The sequence below is a fragment of the Nicotiana tabacum genome, chromosome 20 (assembly GCF_000715075.1).
Source record: "Nicotiana tabacum cultivar K326 chromosome 20, ASM71507v2, whole genome shotgun sequence".
Classification (NCBI taxonomy): Eukaryota; Viridiplantae; Streptophyta; class Magnoliopsida; order Solanales; family Solanaceae; genus Nicotiana; species Nicotiana tabacum.
Genome location: NC_134099.1, coordinates 73,722,505 through 73,744,370, shown reverse-complemented (window position 1 = coordinate 73,744,370; position 21,866 = coordinate 73,722,505).

Sequence of the window (21,866 nt, the reverse complement as noted above, 5' to 3'; positions counted from 1 at the left end):
ATCAATTAAAACAGATTGAGGCTCTAACACTATCAATGTTAAGGTACAACCTTCTCCCTTTTCATTTATGATTTATACTAACTTATTGCAGGTATTTGATTAAGAGGAACCAAAGCACCCTCCAGCTCAAAGACCTTGGGTTTTAAAGCATGCGTTGCGCTCTTTTTCCCTTAGACCGGTTTTTATCCCAAACGGGTTTTACCGGCGAGGTTTTTAACGAGGCAACATCCATATGCTACCTAAGGAGTGTTGATACCCAATTTTTCCCTATATATTTTCAAAATAGCATGTGTGCATATATGAGCACTCCAAAAGATTTTGGCATTTTTAATAATTTTTAAGACCAATTTATGGCCTATTGTGCACTATAAAATCCATTAATTATTCCCAAAACTTGCCATTTTGGTGAATAATTTATTTCACTCTCACATTTACGTCACAATATAATTTACATGATTTTTGCATAATTTTACAAGTCCATTTGGTATTTTTAAGCTAAAATTGCATGAAATTGCAATTTTAGCCTACTTCTAGATTTAATAGCAATTTTTATTACAAAATCAATCCTAATATTTTTAAATTAATACCTACATATTGTTTATCAACCCAGTATTTTTAATTTGATTGGAAAAATGGCTATTTCAATTTTAGCCTCTTTTTTATTTCAATTACAGCCTAATTCTAACCCTCCAATTCCCAACCCAATTTCATTTCTACTCGACCCAGACCCAATTAAACAAACCCGCACGGATCCCATTTTAAATCGTGACCGTTGATTGTTTTAATCAACGGCCCCCGTTTGCCCTTTCCTTTTTTAACCTAACGACCCCCCCAATCCCCTCTCATTCACCCACTCGTCTCTATCTCTCTATCTCTCACTCTCTGGAACCTTCCACCTCCTCGCCTCTCCGATGAGCTCCCTTCACCTTCTCCGGCCATCTCCGACTCATCTCCGGCGTGTCTTAGCCTTATGAGTCCATCTCGACTCGGACCAGCCCCTTTTCCAGGCCTTTCTCATTTTCTAGGGTTTCTCTGAAACCCTATGCCATTTCGAGGTTTTCTTGTTTCTCTCTAGATCTACTTTAGATCTGTGCTATTTCTGAGGTTTTTAAAGTATTTCTTACATCATTTCAAGTTTTTGCATTCAAAATTGTTCGTCTTCTCGAACCTAGGGTTTCCTTGATTTTTACTTTTTCTACTGTGATTTCTTACCGTATTTTGCTTTGCTGTAACTCCTAAGTATTTTCACTATGGTTTCTATGTATTTTTTATTGTATTTCCTCCTAGGGTTTGCTAGTGATTTCCTTTACTGTGTTTTCTTTCATTATGATTCCATGAAATGTTTATGTTCCTTGGATTTTCTGAGTTTACTTTGCCTGATTTTCTACGCTTTCGTTTTTACATTTAATCTATGGAGGAAACCCTAGATTTGGGTTTTCAAAACACCTGTGTACGATTGTTTTGCTTCCTGTGTCTAAACTAGTTTGATTTCAAAAATCCTAATTTCTAAGTTCGTCTCATGTTCTCTGATTCTTGCTAAGCTTTGCAAGACCTTCTGATTTCTCTCATGCTATCTGACACTCTCTTCTAGCTATGTTCTTTTACTCTTGATTGCATGACCACTCTGTTTGTTTAATTCCAGCCTCGCATGTTTAAAGTTATGCACTCTTTATAGTCAGACCTTTCCCTCTCGAAATAACCATAATTTTGGGGATTGATTTCAGACTACCATTATGTGAGCTTGTTTGATTCTTTCTTTGTCTAATTTGGACCTTTTTCTGACTTGGTTCAGTATTGATTTCGAATCCTTGATTCCTTGATTTACTATGTACTAGTTGATTTACTTCTTACCTTATTTACCTAACCGTGTATTTTTAAACTTCCCTTATGTATTTACCCTTCATTGCCCAATGTGTTACTTGATTTTCTTTCCTTAAATAAAACTCTGCCCTTTTACCGTTCAAATTTGGACTCCTTAATTAAAGGAATCCCCTTCTCCTGATTGATTCTAATTGATACTGAATTATTCTTTGCCTTGCTTACTTGCCTGGTTTTTAAACTATAAATACCCTACTCTTTTTTCTTTAAACACACGAACAATAGAGTTCAAAAATACACACACACTAAAAGCTCTCTTCTCTTTACCACTATTAGTACTACTGCTGTGTCTAGTCGGCTGAAAGCCAAGGCTAGACTATAGAATCTTGCTTGCTTTTCTCAAGTGTTTGCTGAGGCTTGAGTGGACTCTCTGGCTGTTTTCTTGCTTTGTTTGTTCTGATGTTTGAAAGTTGCAACTGGTATGTCTCCATAAGTTAAATAACATTCTCCAAAACTATGTGTTTACTTCTCCCTTTCACATGTCCCTCACTATATATTTGTATTGTGCTTTCCTGCATTCTGTAGCTATATTTTAGTCTGTTATGTTCTTTCTTCATGTTTCTGCACCTTTAAGTTCTGTTATGCTTCCTTGTCCTTCCTTGATGTTTTTCTATACATGCTTTATATGTGAACCCTTTCCCTTTGACCCCTTATGTGTGAGTACTTTTCTAGGTTAGGGTAGCATCCCATTGCTATCCATGACCTGGGACCAGGTTCTCTTGAACCTTACTCAAACCAGTCCCATTCCCTTCTTCCCCCTTTATGTGCTGAGCCTTGACTAGATTCTGGTAATGTCCTAATCACCATCCAGGATCAAGTTTGACTTTAAAAAGTCTGCTCTTTATTTGTTTGGATCAAGTAAAGGGTCAGGGATGTGCCAGCCTATACTCATGGCTGGGTATGACCACCCTTTGCTCTGATTCCCTCAACTCCCCTTACTTTACACTTACTCCTAGTTCCTTAAGTTCTGCCCCCTTGTTAAGCCATGCTTTGGGCCCTTGAGCTCCCTCTGAACTTGGATGCCTTAGGGCTAGCATTTCCATACTGCACTACTCTGTTGCTACTGTAATTACTCAGAGTGTTAAGCATTGCCTAGAGTTCTTAAGACTCTTTGGAACTTTGAAAACATTCTGAGTAAGGAGAAGGCCTTGGAACTGGAATCTGGATTTGGTGAAACACATGTGTTGGACATTAAGGTTGCATTGGGCTTCCTCGGATCTGTCTGTAGTTTTGATGTATTTATTTTTAGTCTTTTCCTTCCAGTTCTGTAATAACTTTGTAAAAGAAACTCGGGGAAAATATTAGCAAAGGGTGTGGGAGGGGTTTATGTTGCTTGCATAAATCAAAGGGTAGCGATCATGCATATAGGTCTTTTGTGCTTTAAATTTTACTAGAAATCCTGCCTATAGGTTTGTTTAATGTTCCTAATTCAGTCACCTAGATACTATGCCTATATGGTTTAACGTTTAATCATATTGCAAATCACTAGAGATTCTGCCTATAGGATTCTAACATTCATGTAATCAATTGCATATAGAAACCATGCCTATAGGAAATGCATATGTGTTAGGCAAACTATAGGGTAATTAAACATTCATCTATTTACCAACTCTTTAACAGGCCTTAAAATCAAGTATAGATACCATGCCTATAGGGTTTCGTCTCAAACCTGTCTGATTCGTTTAAGCAGTAACAATCCGTTAACTGGTCCTTAATGTCTTGATGTAATGCTTTCAATAAAACTCTTGTAAACCAGTATGCTTTTTAAACTCTTCAAATCTGCATCTTTTCCTGAACAGTTCTTTTAAACATTTTGCCTAAATATTTTACTCAGACCCAGAAATTGTCTTTTAAAACAGTTGCAACTTACCCTTTCCTTAGATATTTATATCTCTGAAACTCTTTCACAACCATTTCTGTGCTTTATTTTTACCACAGTCCATACTTTCTTTTCAAAACTCCTCTGCATTGGACTGCTTTTTCCTGAAATCAGTAATCCCACTTGTGTTAATTAAGTGCCTTAATCTCTGACAATTGTATCTGAGTTGCCTAATGCAGACTTTCTGTCTAAATATATGTGTTGAACCAGTCCGCTCGCCGCTTAATTTTTAACTTAAGACCAAATCAGTATATGCTAAGACATGCTAAACTAAGTGTTGTCTGATTTAAGGGGTTTATTTGAGCCTTGTTTGCTTGTTTACTCATCCCTTTATTTGATATTTGTTTTGAATGTCGAAACTAGAATTTTATCCTTTAAACTCCATAAAGGCCCCATCCCTTTCTTCCCTCTTAGGATTAGAAGTCCTAATACCCCGGGACTGATAGGTTAGGACGGGTATTAGTATGCAATAAGTAAACGAGACCATTTCGCGCCTTAGCACCTTAACGGGGTGGGAAGGGTAGATATGGATATGATGACCGATGCGCTAATATCACGTGCGACCCCTCTTCTGAGGAGTGATCGCTGGGTATTGCATTGAAGTGATCCATATTAATTATAAACTTAGGACTCCTCTCCCTTTACTTGCTTTCATCTCTTCTTGTAAAACTGTTCAAATCTCTTTTTCATGAATTTCTGCCTTCTCTACTTATCTTTGAAAATTTTCAACTTGGTCGCAATCTTATGTGCGAATCCTTATTTGAGCCTTGATTGTTTACTTGTAAAGTCACAATTGCAACATGGCCGGGAACCACACTAGTGGATCTTGAGGAGTGCCTAACACCTTCCCCTCGGGATAATTTCTAGCCCTTACCCTAATCTCTGGTCTCTTCATCTCAAACCCTTCTTAAAGTGTCCTAATGTACTATAATCATTAGGTGGCGACTCTTCAACTTCCAAACCCAATTCTCGAAAGTGAATAGAGTTGTCCTCCTAATGTCGTATACCTGATTTCTGACCCCTACGGTTAGAGGAAAAGGGGGCGTCGACAGCATGGCGACTCTGCTGGGGATTTTCTTTAGTCTTTTACCATTGCATGTTGCTTGTGACTTTACTATCTCATTAATTTCTTTATTTACTGTCTTTTATTCTTTCACTACGAAACTGACTTGGCTCTTCATGTCTTTTCTTTCCTTTAGCTGCTTTCCTTTATTGCTTTATTTCAATGCTATTGTAATTACTACAATTATTATAATCATTTATCTTATGAACGTGGAAATACATGTCAACTTGTTTCATTCTTGTAAACTGCATCTTCAACATCATACTTCACTCGTGCCAAAGGAACACCATAGCAACGCTTATAATGAGCGGTTGCACTCTTCCAATATTATCACCCTTTAAATTCGGCAAAGGCGTATTTGCGGTAAAACCAGTCAATCAGCGGTGCAGTCGACGGTTCCGTGCCTTTCCCTCTTGAGTTGTCCGCTCAAGGGTACCTGTCTAACACCCCAATAGAAACCTTACTCTATCTAACTGTGCATGCATCATGGTCAAACATAGCCGAGTCAGTCATGTTGTCCACATAATGACTCATTAAGATAGCCTTGTCCAAAGTCCATCGGGTTTCCCTGAAACCCAAACGGACACCTACATGTTCTGTGCATTTATTTGGAGAACTAAATGCTTATTATGCTAATTATTGGTATTAAATAGTCGAGTCCGGTGGGGATGAGGTCTTGTCCCTTTTGTTTTGCAGAAAATGAATGACAAAGTTCCTGACTTCGGTATGGTAAACATACCTTCACTCTTGCAGACTTGGTGGAGAAACCTCCCATCGAGCAACCGAATCAATGAATGGAAAGAGAGAGTCACCAAGGCTAGTGAGAAGCTAGAATACCTGGAGTACAGCTTGCTAGAATTGGAAGGGAAAGTGAGGAAAAGAGTCATCGACTGTCAAAATGCTGAGGAAGGCAAAGGAGAACGTTTGGCGATAGCATTTTTACTGGAAAATCTGCGCGAGCTGGAGAACTTGATCAAAGAGAACATTCAACCTGAAGAAGGTCCTTCTGGGACCAAGTAGTTAGGAGTCTTTCTTTTCGCTTTTAATGTAATAAGGCCAATGGCCATTAGTGACATTTTACTTTCCGCTATTTTAGTGTCGTTTTGGGATTCGTCTTATTTTTGTCAATAAAATGAGGCATTTAGCATTATAAGTTCTCCAAATTAACTTGTCGCTAGGCCTACCTCGGGCACAACGAGGCACCCAAATTAGGACGCGATTTATATTCTTGCACAATGTGTTTAAATACTGCAACATTTTTCCTCATAACCCGCACTAACTTGTCACCTTTTTTGTTTTCTTTTCTTTTATTATTCCCCTCCCCAAAGGTTAGTTCGTACATTCTGGAACCATCATCATACAGTACAAGATCCAAGGGCCCTCCACCTCCTCCTCCTTCGAGTCCTATCCGGAACAAGAACAAAGGTAGAATGGGAGATTCAAGCGCCAGAAAGTGGACTGATGTGTTATTTTCGAGGAGGAAAGGGAGGAAGGCCCTTCTATACAAGTTGTGAACCGAGGAGAGTGCCTCAGCAATTGGTCAATCAGAACCACCAGGGCCTGGAAAGCTTCAGGGTAGCAAGGCTAAACAAAAGCACCATGCATCACGTTTTTACCTTTTACTAGCTGATTTTATTTCCGCATTGTCTTTTAATTTTGAAAAGAGCTCTGATATTCAAAACAATTATGAATTCAATCGAAGAATTCTCTCTTATTATTTTTTCTATCATTCACTTTATTTTACACAACATTACTATTTGCCTTGATGATGAACCAATGATTGTAACTTGCAACGAGACAACGCAACAAACGGATACGGACTCCGAAGAGGATGATATACCAGAAGAGGTCGTTATAGGAGTTGAGAATTTTGAAAATAGGCCTAAGTCTAATTTGGATGAAACTGAGGTCGTTAATCTGGGAGATGCAGAGAATGTCAAAGAAACGCGCATCAGTGTTCACTTGTCACCATTAGAAAAGAAAGAGTACACGAAGCTCCTAAAGGAATATGAAGATATATTTGCCTGGTCATATGATGATATGACTGGTCTCAGCACATCCATTGTAGCTCAAAAACTGCCAACAGATCCAACATGCCCGCCGGTAAAGCAGAAGCTGAGGAAACTCAAACCCGACATGAGTTTGAAAATCAAAGAAGAGGTTACCAAGCAAGTCAAAGCCAAGGTTCTCAGGGTAGTAGAGTATCCGACATGGTTAGCCAACATCGTGCCAGTGCCAAAAAGGATGGGAAAGTTAGAGTTTGTGTTGACTACCGGGATCTTAATCGGGCTAGCCCCAAAGACGACTTTCCCTTGCCTAACATACACATTTTTATCGACAATTGCGACAAGCATGAGTTACAGTCTTTTGTTGATTGTTTCGCTGGGTATCATCAGATATGGATGGATGAGAAAGATGTAGAGAAAACGGCTTTCATCACGCCGTGGGGAATGTACTGTTACAAAATGATGCCATTCAGTTTGAAGAACGTTGGTGCCACCTACATGAGAGCCATGACTACCATATTTCATGACATGATACACAAGGAGATCGAGGTATATGTGGATGATGTCATCATCAAATCCAAGAAAGCCAGGGATCACATGGCAAGTCTAACAAAGTTCTTCAACAGACTGAGGAGGTACAATCTGAAACTGAATCCTGCCAAGTGTGCATTCGGGGTTCCTGCTGGAAAATTATTGGGTTTCATCGTGAGCCGTCGAGGAATAGAATTGGATCCATCGAAGGTCAAAGCTATCTAAGAATTTCCACAGCCAAAGAACAAGAAGGACGCGGTGAGTTTCCTGGGAAGACTCAACTATATTAGCTGGTTCAAAGCTCAATCCACGGTCATTTGTGAACCTATCTTCAAAATGTTGAAGAAGGACGCTGCTACCAAATGGACTGATGACTGTCAGAAAGCTTTTGACAGAATCAAGGAATACCTATCAACGCCACCGGTCTTGGTTCCACCTGAGCCAGGAAGACCCCTATTGTTTTACCTTGCGGTATCAGATAGAGCATTCGATTGTGTTTTAGGACAACATGATGAAACATGGAGAAAGGAGCAAGCCATCTACTATCTCAGTAAGAGGTTCACACCGTACGAGGCCCAAATGGACCCTCTGAAGTATATCTTCCAGAAGCCCATGCCCACTGGCAAGCTCGCCAAGTGGCAGATCCTGCTAAGTGAATTCGACATTGTTTACGTAACCCAGAAAGCAATCAAAAGGCAAGCCTTGGCGGACCATCTCGCCGAGAATCCCATAGACGGAGAATATGAGCCCCTAAAAACATATTTTCCCGATAAAGAGGTATCTTTCATAGGAGAAGATATTGCAGAATCCTATGATGGTTGGAGGTTGTTTTTCGACGGAGCTGCAAATTTCAAAGGAGTTGGCATAGGAGCAGTCCCGGTATCAGAAACCGGTCAGCATTACCCGATATCCGCCAAGCTCAGGTTCTCATGCACCAACAACATGGCCGAATATGAAGCCTGCATTCTAGGGATTAAACTGGCCATTGATATGAACATTCAGGAGTTACTAGTAATCGGAGACTCGGACCTACTCATACATCAGGTTCGAGAAGAATGGGCAACCAAGAATCCCAAGATACTCCCTTATCTGTATCACATACAGGAATTGAGAAAGAGGTTCAGAAAGACAGAATTCCAGCATGTTCCCAGGGTACAGAATGAGTTCGTCGATGCACTTGCCACTTTGTCATCTATGATTCAGCATCCAGATACAAATTTCATTGACCCCATCCAGGTCAATATTCATGACCAACCAGCTTATTGTGCTCATGTTGAGGAAGAAGCCGACGGGAAACCATGGTTCCACGACATCAAAGAGTATTTGACCACAGGAGAATATCCAGAGCTTGCCAATGCTACCCAAAAATGCACATTTCGGAGACTATCCAATAATTTCTTTCATAGCGGAGGAATCCTGTATAGGAGGACTCCTGATTTGGGTTTACTAAGGTGTGTCGATGCAAGGGAAGCAACCAAGTTATTGGAGGAAGTACATTCAGGGACCTGCGGACCGCACATGAATGGTTTTGTTTTAGCAAAGAACATACTCCGAGCAGGATATTTCTGGATGACTATGGAAACAGACTGCATCCAATATGTCCGAAAGTGCCATCGTTGTTAGATACATGCAGATATGATAAAAGTGCCTCCAAACGAGATTAATGCAACAAGCTCACCATGGCCGTTCGCCGCTTGGGGAATGGATGTTATCGGTCCAATCGAGCCTACCGCGTCAAACGGGCACAGGTTCATCTTGGTAGCAATTGATTATTTTACTAAATGGGTTGAAGCAGCATCATACAAAGCAGTTACCAAGAAGGTGGTAGCAGATTTCGTCCGCGACCGTATTGTTTGTCGGTTCGGAATTCCAGAGTCAATCATCACCGACAACGGTTCCAATCTTAACAGCGACCTGATGAAAACAATGTGTGAGACTTTCAAGATCAGACACAAGAACTCTACAGCTTATAGACCGCAGATGAATGGAGCCGTAGAAGCGGCCAACAAAAACATCAAGAAGATACTAAGGAAGATGACCGAGAGGCACAAACAATGGCATGAGAAGTTGTCATTCGCCTTATTGGGTTATCGTACCACAGTTTGTGCATCAATCGGGGCAACTCCCTACATGCTGGTTTATGGTACAGAGGTGGTCATTCCCGCTGAGGTAGAAATTCCATCATTAAGGATCATACAAGAAGCCGAGTTAGATGATGCAGAATGGGTAAAAGGTCGCTACGAGCAGTTAGCCCTCATAGATGGAAAGAGGATGAATGCAGTTTGTCACGGTCAGTTATACCAGAACAGAATGTCCAGAGCCTTCAACAAGAGAGTTAAACCAAGGAAGTTTACACCAGGACAGCTGGTGTTGAAGAAGATATTTCCATATCAAGACAAAGCCAAAGGGAAATTCTCTCCCAATTGGCAGGGTCCATACATGGTTCATCGAGTTCTAACCGGAGGAGCCCTTATTCTTGTAGAAATAGATGGAGAAGTCTGGCCGAAGCCGATCAACTCAGACGCAGTAAAGAGATACTACATTTGATCGTATGCTTTTCTTTATGATGTAATTTGAACTACGCCTGACCTAATTCCCGTTTAAGAGGGGATACGTAGGCAGCCCTATGGGTTCGGTCACATTTTAATAAAAATTCCATTTTCCCCGCTATTGGAACTGGGGCAGAATTTTAAGGAGGATCCTCAAAATTCCGAAGTAATTTTTTCAGTCTTTACAGCAACACCAACACGATAAACTGGGGCAGAATTTTGAGGGGGCCCTCAAAATTCTGGAATCATTCCGTGTTCAGTTATCCAACACAGCCGTCAGCAGCGCCAGCCCAATAAACTGGGGCAGAATTTTGAGGAGGACCCTCAAAATTCCGGAGCAAGCAAGGTCGCCGCATCTTGAACCACGCTGTTGTTGTTGGTTCATCCAAAATAAAATCATTTTTTATATATATATACTTGCATTTACTAAGTCATGCACAAATATCATTTGCATCACCATCGTTTAGCGACGCTACCCCCGTGATACACTACGCCAAGAGCTAGAGGATACGAACTAACCTCCCCTCTACAGAACTCACGATTTTTCTTTGGATGCAGGAACTCAGATCGCAATGCAAAATGCATTCACTCTTCAAAGTCGAAACCCTCGAAACAATCACTCAACTCACAAAGGTCTACTATCTACACCCAACATTCCCCAGCAGTCATGATATCGCAACCGCCTATCAGCTAAGAAAATTACTACTATTTGCTCCTTTACATTCCTGCACTGCATAAGGCTACTTTCTGCCTTTCGAGACTAAGCTCTGTCTCTATCTGCATTTTTGCATAAGGCTACTTATCTGCCTTTCGAGGTTAAGCTCTACCTCCATCCTGCATAAGGCTACTTTTCTACCTTCCGAGGTTAAGCTCTGCCTCCATCATCATCTACATAAGGCTGCTTATCTGCCTTTCGAGGTTAAGCTCTACCTCCATCATCATCTGCATAAGGCTACCTTTCTGCCTTCCGAGACTAAGCATTGTCTCCATCCTGCATTTCTCTACATTGCATAAGGCTATTTATCTGCCTTTCGAGGTTAAGCTCTACCTCCATCCTACATAAGGCTACCTTTCTGCCTTCCGAGACTAAGCATTGTCTCCATCCTGCATTTCTCTGCATTACATAAGGCTATTTATCTGCCTTTTGAGGTTAAGCTCAACCTCCATCCTGCATAAGGCTACCTTTCTGCCTTCCGAGACTAAGCATTGTCTCCATCTACATTTTGCATAAGGCTACTCATCTGCCTTTTAAGACTAAGTATTGTCTCCATCTTGCACGGTTGAAATATCGCCACCTGCATTTAAATTCTCGCTTTGGCTGAACGATCGCCACCTGCATTTAAATTCTCACTTTGGCTGAAAGATCGCCACCATTTGCATTCATTTGGCTGAAAGATGGACACCTTTTCATGGACTGAAAGATCGCCAACTTATTCAAAGGCATCATAGTCCGGAGGCACCACTTGCATATCCCGAGAACACCATTTCATGGCCTGCAAATCTTTATTTTTTATGCTCTTCATGGCCCAGAACGTCATAGTCTGAGGACGTCATCCTAAACGTTCGAAGACAATATTCATGGTCCAATGGGAACTTGCATCATGTTTTAATTATGCACAATATATGCCGCATTGCTCAATTGCAGGTACACCGGCTGGCCCACGGCCACCTCAACAGGAGCAATCCCGCTTCGGTTCTCCGCAATCTATTCGACTCCAAACACCTTTTAAATCTGACCATCGCGTCCGTCTTTTCGAATCTCCATCGACACATTCCGTCAATGGTTCCTGAACTACATGTGGCCTGATTTCTGTAAAACCAGGGATATGTAGGCATCTCAGTAACCAAAGCGCGGTCGAAGTTCTTTTTCAATAACCATTTCCGGTCAAAATTGGCCATCTTGTCTTTACCCGATAACTCTTTCATCCTCCTTGGGTAAAGAGGGGCAGCTGTTGATACCTAATTTTTCCCTATATATTTTCAAAATAGCATATGTGTGCATATATGAGCAGCCCAAAAGGTTTTGGCATTTTTAATAATTTTTAAGACCAATTTATGGCCTATTGTGCACTATAAAATCCATTAATTATTTCCAAAACTTGTCATTTTGGTAAATAATTTATTTCACTCTCACATTTACGTCAAAATATAATTTACATAATTTTTGCATAATTTTACAAGTCCATTTGGTATTTTTAAACTAAAATTGCATGAAATTGCAATTTTAGCCTACTTCTAGATTTAATAGCAATTTTTATTACAAAATCAATCCTAATATTTTTAAATTAATACCTACATATTGTTTATCAACCCAGTATTTTTAATTTGATTTTTAACATCTTTTACTATTTTTATAAATTCCAAAGGGAAAAATGGCTATTTCAATTTTAGCCTCTTTTTGATTTCAATTACAGCCTAATTCTAACCCCCAATTCCCAACCCAATTTCATTTCTACCCGACCCAGACCCAATTAAACAAACCCGTCCGGATCCCATTTTAAAATCGTGGCCGTTGATTGTTTTAATCAACGGCCCCCGTTTGCCCTTTCCTTTTTAACCTAACGACCCCCCAATCTCCTCTCATTCACCCACTCGTCTCTATCTCTCTATCTCTCACTCTCTCTGGAACCTTCCACCTCCTCGCCTCTCCGATGAGCTCCCTTCACCTTCTCCGGCCATCCCCGGCTCATCTCCGGCGTGTCTTAGCCTTATGAGTCCATCTCGACTCGGACCAGCCCTTTTTCCAGGCCTTTCTCATTTTCTAGGGTTTCAGAGAAACCTTATGCCATTTTGAGGTTTTCTTGTTTCTCTCTAGATCTACTTTAGATCTGTGCTATTTCTGAGGTTCTTAAAGAATTTCTTACATCATTTCAAGTTTTTGCTTTCAAAACTGTTCGTCTTCTCGAACCTAGGGTTTCCTTGATTTTTACTTGTTTTACTATGATTTCTTACCGTATTTTGCTTTACTATAACTCCTAAGTGTTTTCACTATGGTTTCTATGTATTTTTTATTGTATTTCCTCCTAGGGTTTGCTAGTGATTTCCTTTACTGTGTTTTCTTTCATTATGATTCCATGAAATGTTTATGTTCCTTGGATTTTCTAAGTTTACTTTGCCTGATTTTCTACGCTTTCGTCTTTACATTTAATCTATGGAGGAAACCCTAGATTTTGGGGGTTTTCAAAACACTTGTGTGCGGTTGTTTTGCTTCCTGTGTCTAAACTAGTTTGATTTCAAAAACCCTAATTTCTAAGTTCGTCTCATGTTCTCTGATTCTTGCTAAGCTTTGCAAGACCTTCTGATTTCTCTCATGCTATCTGACACTCTCTTCTAGCTATGTTCTTCTACTCTTGATTGCATGACCACTCTGTTTGTTTAATTCCAGCCTCGCATGTTTAAAGTTATGCACTCTTTATAGTCAGACCTTTCCCTCTCGAAATAACCCTAATTTTGGGGATTGATTTCAGACTACCATTATGTGAGCTTGTTTGATTCTTTCTTTGTCTAATTTGGACCTTTTTCTGACTTGGTTCATTATTGATTTCGAATCCTTGATTCATTGATTTACTATGTACTAGTTGATTTACTTCTTACCTTATTTACCTAACCGTGTATTTTTAAACTTCCCTTATGTATTTACCCTTCATTTCCCAATATGTTACTTGATTTTCTTTCCTTAAATAAAACTCTGCCCTTTTACTGTTCAAATTTGGACTCCTTTATTAAAGGAATCCCCTTCTCTTGATTGATTCTAATTGATACTGAATTATTCTTTGCCTTGCTTACTTGCTTGGTTTTTAAACTATAAATACCCTGCTCTTTTTTCTTTAAACACACGAACAATAGAGTTAAAAAACACACACACATTCAAAGCTCTCTTCTCTTTACCACTATCAGTACTACTGCTGTGTCTAGTCGGCTGAAAGCCAAGGCTAGACTATAGAATCTTGCTTGCTTTTCTCAAGTGTTTGCTGAGGCTTGAGTGGACTCTTTGGCTGTTTTCTTGCTTTGCTTGTTCTGCTGTTTGAAAGTTGCAACTGGTATGTCTCCATAAGTTAAATAACATTCTCTAAAACTATGTGTTTACTTCTCCCTTTCACATGTCCCTCACTATATATTTATATTGTGCTTTCCTGCATTTTGTAGCTATACTTTAGTCTGTTATGTTCTTTCTTCATGTTTCTGCACCTTTAAGTTCTGTTATGCTTCCTTGTCCTTCCTTGATGTTTTTCAATACATGCTTTCCATGTGAACCCTTTCCCTTTGACCCCTTATGTGTGAGTACTTTTCTAGGTTAGGGTAGCATCCCATTGCTATCCATGACCGGGACCAGGTTCTCTTAAACCTTACTTAAACCAGTCCCATTCCCTTCTTCCCCCTTTATGTGCTGAGCCTTGACTAGAGTCTGGTAGTGTCCTAATCACCATCCAGGCTCAAGTCTAACTTTAAAAAGTCTGCTCTTTATTTGTTTGGATCAAGTAAAAGGTCAGGGATGTGCCGGCCTATACTCATGGCTGGGTATGACCACCCTTTGCTCTGATTCCCTCAACTCCCCTCACTTTACACTTACTCCTAGTTCCTTAAGTTCTGGCCCCCTTTGGTAAGCCATGCTTTGGGACCCTTGAGCTCCCTCTGAACTTGGATGTCTGAGGGCTAGCATTTCTACACTGCACTACTCTGTTGCTACTGTAATTACTCAGAGTTTTAAGCATTGCCTGGAGTTCTTAAGACTCCTTGGAACTTTGAAAACATTCTGAGTAAGGAGAAGGCCTTGGAACTGGAATCTAGATTTGATGAAACACATGTGTTGGACATTAAGGTTGCATTGGGCTTCCTCGGATCTGTCTGTAGTTTTGATGTATTTATTTTTAGTCTTTTCCTTCCAGTTCTGTAATAACTTTGTAAAAGAAACTCGGGGAAAATATTAGTAAAGGGTGTGGGAGGGGTTTATGTTGCCTGCATAAATCAAAGGGTAGCGATCATGCCTATAGGTGTTTTGTGCTTTAAATTTTACTAGAAATCCTGCCTATAGGTTTGTTTAATGTTCTTAATTGAGTCACCTAGATACCATGCCTATAGGGTTTAACGTTTAATCATATTGCAAATCACTAGAGATCCTGCATGTATGATTCTAACATTCATGTAATCAATTGCATATAGAAACCATGCCTATAGGAAATGCATATGCGTTAGGCAAACTATAGGGTAATTAAACATTCATCTATTTACCAACTCTTTAACAGGCCTTAAAATCAAGTATAGATACCATGCCTATAGGGTTTCGTCTCAAACATGTCTGATTCGTTTAAGCAGTAACAATCCGTTAACTGGTCCTTAATGTCTTGATGTAATGCTTTCAATAAAACTCTTGTAAACCAGTATGCTTTTTAAACTCTTCAAATCTGCATCTTTTCCTGAACAGTTCTTTTAAACATTCTGCCTAAATATTTTACTCAGACCCTGAAATTGTCTTTTAAAACAGTTGCAACTTACCCTTTCCTTAGATATTTATATCTCTGAAACTTTTTCACAACCATTTATGTGCTTTATTTTTACTGCAGTCCATACTTTCTTTTCAAAACTCCTCTGCATTGGACTACTTTTTCCTGAAACCAGTACCTTTTAAATCACTCGCTTGAAATACCTTAATCTCTGACAGTTGTATCCGAGTTGCCTAATGCAGACTTTCTGTCTAAATATATGTGTTGAACCAGTCCGCTCGCCGCTTAATTTTGAACCAGACCAAATCAGTATATGCTAAGACATGCTAAACTAAGTGTTGTCTGATTTAAGGGGTTTATTTGAACCTTGTTTGCTTGTTTACTCATCCCTTTATTTGATATTTGTTTTGAATGTCGAAACTAGAATTTTATCCTTTAAACTCCATAAAGGCCCCATCCCTTTCTTCCCTCTTAGGATTAGAAGTCCTAATACCCCGGGACTGATAGGTCGGGACGGGTATTAGCATGCAATAAGTAAACGAGACTAAACGCGCTTTAACACCTTAACGGGGTGGGAAGGGTAGAATATGGATATGATGACCGATGCGCTAATATCACATGCGACCCCTCTTCTGAGGAGTGATCGCTGGGTATTGCATTGAAGTGATCCATATTAATTATAAACTTAGGACTCCTCTCCCTTTACTTGCTTTCATCTCTTCTTGTAAAACCGTTCAAATCTTTTTTTCATGAATTTCTGCCTTCTCTACTTATCTTTGAAAATTTTCAACTTGGTCGCAATCTTATGTGCGAATTCTTATTTGAGCCTTGATTGTTTACTTGTAAAGTCAAAATTGCAACATGGCCGGGAACCACACTAATGGATCTTGAGGGGTGCCTAACACCTTCCCCTCGGGATAATTTCTAGCCCTTACCCTAATCTCTGGTCTCTTCATCTCAAACCCTTCTTAAAGTGTCCTAATGCACTATAATCATTAGGTGGCGACTCTTCAACTTCCAAACCCAATTCTCGAAAGGGAATAGAGTTGTCCTCCCAATGTCGTATACCCGATTTCTGACCCCAAGGTTAGAGGAAAAGGGGGCGTCGACAAGGAGAACTCATCAAGTATTCGAGGCTTCTCTTTGATCAAACTCAAATATTGGGGGGCATCGCCTCGGGAGGTCACCTCTTCAAAGAAATCGAACTATGCGTAGGAGAACCTTGATAGGAGAATGTTGTATTAAGCCAAACAGTCAAATGAACTGTGTCCATGTGGAATAATCGAGCCTCCAAAGGCAAAAAACATGTATGCATATATCAAGTAATTGAGGAATCCTCTTTGCTTATCAAAACACTTTGTGCCTCAAAGAAGTTCACTATCTTCTCATAAGACGGCTCGAGGTCCAAAAAACTCTCGAATACTTAGGGATTGTCATCGACAGTTAGCTCATCGAGCCATCGAAAACTCAAATTTGTAAGACCTCAATCCGGCAACCTCGAGCTCGTAAGGCCTCAGTGAGGCAACACCAAATCTGTTAGACCTCAACAAGGCATGCCCAAACTTATAAGACCTCAATGAGGCAATACCGAGCTTCTAAGACCTCAATGAGGCGTACTCAAATTTATAAGACCTTAAAAAGACATAACCCCGATATTAAGGCCAAGGCTATATATAGAACTTGTAAGACCACTAAAAAGGCATATCCTCGATATAGATGCCAAGTTCACTGCACTCGGGACTAAAGGCTACGGCCAAGCATAAAGACTACGATCGAACTAAAAGGCTACGGCCGAATTAACGCAGCTTGGAGATGTCCGAATGCCATCATAAAACTAAAGGCCTTCGAAAAGAACCGGTTAATTAGGCTACCCTCGGCATAAGCAAAGGAGCTTCGATAATATCAACTTCGAACAACAAAAGGCTTCGAAAACAATCAGCCTTCGATGAAAAAGTTTTGAAAACTCAGCCTTTGAGTGAACCTCCAGAGGTACTCAGCTATCGTCATATATCGACTCATAATCGAGGTTCTCGTTTGAGCCGTAAAAGAGTCGGACGAACATAAAACATGCCAAGGCATAATACTTCAAAAGTCTTTATCCAAAATGAGGGAAAACTATAGCCATATTAGAGGTCGCATCGACCCAATCTAAAAGTGCCTCAGGGCCAATGCGTAAGAGCCTAAGGTCCAACCTAAAGAGCCTAAGGGCCAATACGTAAGAGCCTAAGGGCCAGCCTAAAGAGCCTAAGGTCCAATGTGTAAGAGCCTAAGGGCCAGCCTAAAGAGCCTAAGGGTCAATGCATAAGAGCCTAAGGGCCAGCCTAAAGAGCCTAAGGGCCGATCTAAAGAGCCTAAGGGCCAATGTGTTAAAAACTTAAGGGTCGATAGCCCCGGGTCGAAATTTGATTTGAGGGTCAAACCCCAAACGGTCAACCATTATCAATCATTCATCGAGCATGAAAACCTAAGAGGTTTATATTATAAGTCCAACACATCGGGCTAGTTATCGACAAGCATCAAAGTTTATTCCAAAAAGGCAAAGGGAAGACAAAAAGCAAAGATCCTTATATATATATATATATATATATATATATATATATATATAATAAAGGTTCACAAATACATATTTGCAAGGCTCACGCCTGAAGCCCTTACAAAGGGAATAAATAAAAACCTAATCTACCGCCGGTGTCACTTAACCAGACGGAGCTCCCTCAGAAGTTGTGCCTTCAACGGCTTGGCCTTCGACCCTTGGAGCATCGACGACCTCCTCCTCAGGGACTTCACCTTCATCTTCATCATCCTCCGAGCCACTGGCTGAACCACTGGCTAAACCATCATCGGAAGAAATCAGAGCCGCCGATTCTTCCTTTAGGTCCCCCACCCTATCAATTTCAGCAGACAAATCGATGACTTTTGCATGCATCTCTTCGAGAGCCCGCCTTCAAGATTCCCTCTGAGCATGGTCAAGTGCTCGAGGTAGTTTGAGTTTGGCCTCAGCATATGCTATCTTAGATCGAGTATTTGCTGCGGTAGCATCCCCCCTCTTTAAGAAGCCAAGAGGCCGACTGTAGATCGTCCACAATTAATGATTTTGGGAATCGTACAAAAAGCAACCCTTCAGTCACTTCAACCACTTACGTCACGATGTTGACGACATGACCTAGGCATCAAGAGTCAGTTTAATTATTAAGAACAATCTACGAGTCGGGTTTGAGTAGACATTCGCTCGACCACTAGGCCCAAGGGCTACCCGAGTTCGAGTAAGTTCTCACTTGGGGACTATCTACAAAGCCTCAGAGCTGTCTTTATTTCGAGTTCGAGCAAATGCTCACTCAACTATTAAGTCCAAGGGCTACCCGAGTTCGAGTAAGTTTTCACTCGGGGACTATTTACAAATCCTCAGGGCTATCTTTATTTCGAGTTCGAGCAAATGCCCACTTGACTATTAAGCCCAAGGGCTACCCGAGTTCGAGTAAGTTCTCACTCGGGGACTATCTATAAAGCCTCAGTGTTGTCTTTATCTCAAATTCAAGCAGATTTTCACCCAATTAACGGCTACCCGAGTTTGAGCAAACTCTCACTCGGGGACTATTTGTAAAAGCCTAAGGGCTATCTTTATTTTCAGATGATCGAGCAAACGCTCACCTGGTTGCTAAGTCTAAAGGCTACATGAGCTCAAGAAAATTCTCACTCGAGGGCTATCAACGAAGCCTAAAAAAGCTAGCTTTATTTCAAAAATTGAGACCCAGCTCTCACTCAACTCGGACTCGGGAGTCCCGGTGACCTAAATTCGCATCAAATCAATCCAAGCTTAGTCCGAGGGACAACAAGGGACTTTGATAAGCATCATATTAATCAATTAAAACAAAGGGTTTTTTATGTTCCAGGTCCAGTATTCGGACTAATTGTTAGAATCAGACACTTGGATTTTTCACAAACGGGGGCAGAATGGAGTTCAACACAAATCAAAGGCAAAATGAAAAAATTCTTATATGTTAATAAAAGATGTTTACAAAGCCCACGAAGGGCCCTTACACATAAACAAAGAAGCAAGAAACAACAGCCAAAAGGCCTAATCTTCTTTCGAGGTTATATCCTCAAGAGCAACATCTTCGAGAAACTTTTCCTCTAGGACTCCATTTCGATCTTTAAAGCGGCGTCTTCGAGAACCTCCTCCGAAACAACAATAGATGAAGAAAAGGCTATAGCCTATCAAAGAGCAAAAGCTTTTAACAAGCGAAGAAAATTGTGGCCTGGTGAAAAACTTGGCGAGTATGGGTCTCGTCAGCACTACTATTGTGAAGCCACTTCTTGAGATATTGTACCGGTGTGGGATGCAAAAGTTAGTAGATAGTGCCACCTTAAGGAATGAAGCGTCACACCAGGTTGAAGTTAAGAGAGATGAGCAGCGGTATAAGGGCCACATATCTTCTCATACGGAAAGAACTTGGTGCCCTTCTCTCATTATTTCAGGCCAACAACAACAACTCAGTATAATCCCACTCAGTGGGGAAAAGCTTTGAATAAGAGCCATGGCATAACTGGCAAAGTTGCCGCCATATGACCTTGTAATCATAGGGTTGAACCATAAAAATAGGAGTTTAGAAGAGGATACAGAGAAAGGAAAAGGCTAAAGGCTATTGCAGAAAGAATGTGTGAAGTTTTGGTTCAAGCAATCCCTCATTTATAGAAAGACAATGATGCAACCGACAACATAATCAATGCTTTTGTGGAAACGAATCGATGGCACAATCAACGCTTTTGGGAAAATGGACCAGCGGTATATTCAATGCTTCTGGGGAGACGAACCGATAGGATGTCTCAACCACTTTGAACGCTTACGTCACGAGTATGACGTCATCACGAGAGGCTCGAGAAAATTGAGGTCATAGTCATTTCATATCATTCTATTCTAAGAAATGCGGGGACTATCTATATACGACTAAAATTGGAGAGTTCGACTTTGGGGATACTATGGCACTCCACACCCAACCTCGTGAGGCTCGAAGCAGAACGTGAGGTATGACCCCGAGGTATGTCCCTCGAGGGAGCACATCGAAGGCTCACTATGGTCAATCTCGGAGCAGTACAATCGATGATCGTCATGGAAAGGCGGGAAAATTCCCAAATACACGTGGTTAGAGCTGACCAAGTCTGTAAGAATAGTACAAATCCGTACTAAGCCATTATACAGATGTACCGATAACATTTCCTCGTTATTATTAGACATGTACTATGTTGGGATTCCCCCTCCTATATAAAGATGACCCTTGTCATTTTGTAACACACATGAATATTGAATATAATAGAACATTCTCTGTTTTTTTTGCCTAAACGTGCTCAACAATTACTCTACAGCTTTATTGTTCCTCATTCATTATGTTCATCATTTGTTCATTTATTGTTCATCATTTTCTCATTTATTGTTCATTTATTGTTCATTATCAACCATTAAAGGCTGCTAGGTCCTCTATCGCTGAGCTCGAGGCCCTCAACCTTATGACCATACGGGTTTGCTTATCATTTCTTGCTCATTTACACTTAGAAATTATTCACCTAACAACTAGTATTAAGATAAAAGCGAAATACATAAACGACCCCTTCAAGTTATCCTCAACGGTCAGCCAGACACCTCAACTGACCCCATTTTTAGTTGGACACTTCAAGCCTTCAATAAAGTAAGTCAATTAAACACCCGACCTCATCAGGCCACCTCGCATAAAATACACTCTCGAATTCATGTCAAACGAACAACTGAGAAAATGCGATGTGTAATTTTAATTAAAAAATTTGCCACCTATTATGACACACACAAAAAAAAGCAATAATAATAAATAAACCCTAGAGACCTAGACCCCTCCCAGCTACCCCCTCTTCTTCTTCAACCAAGAGCAGACTCTAATCCCCCTAAGAATTCCAATCGTCCAACCTCCTCTCCAAGGTGCCACTTCTTCTGTCCAAATGACCCTTTCCTCCTCGAAGTGTCTTCAGCTATTTCCAAACAGCCACTGACGACGGTAATAGCCATGGACGCCGGTAATAGCCATGACTGCCGGCAACAATCATGAACCACTTCCTATTTATCGTCCATGTTGCTGCAAAATTTCGAATTTCTGGGGTCTGTTGTTTTTGCTTCTGAGTCTGGTTTTAGAAGTAGCCGATGTAACCATGGCAGTAGCGTGGTTGTTCGTTGACCTTATTTGCTAGCCGGATTTTTGCCGGAAAATCTGTTCCGGCGAGCTCCATTAATTGCAGCTGAAGACACCACAATTTCACCACCAATTTTTGCCTCTTGGGATTGGCTGAAGAGGAATGGATGAAAATAACTTGTGTAGTGAATAACTTCTATTGCTTTCAATGGCTTCTACGCGCCGGGGTTTTCAATGGCTTCTGCTACTTTGCACATTCACTATTATGGTAAAGTTGTGGTGTTGAGAATGGTGGGTTACGGTGCAGTGAATACAGAAGAAAATTTTGGAGAAGAAAGATGAGGAAAAGTGGACTCCACCAATTAAA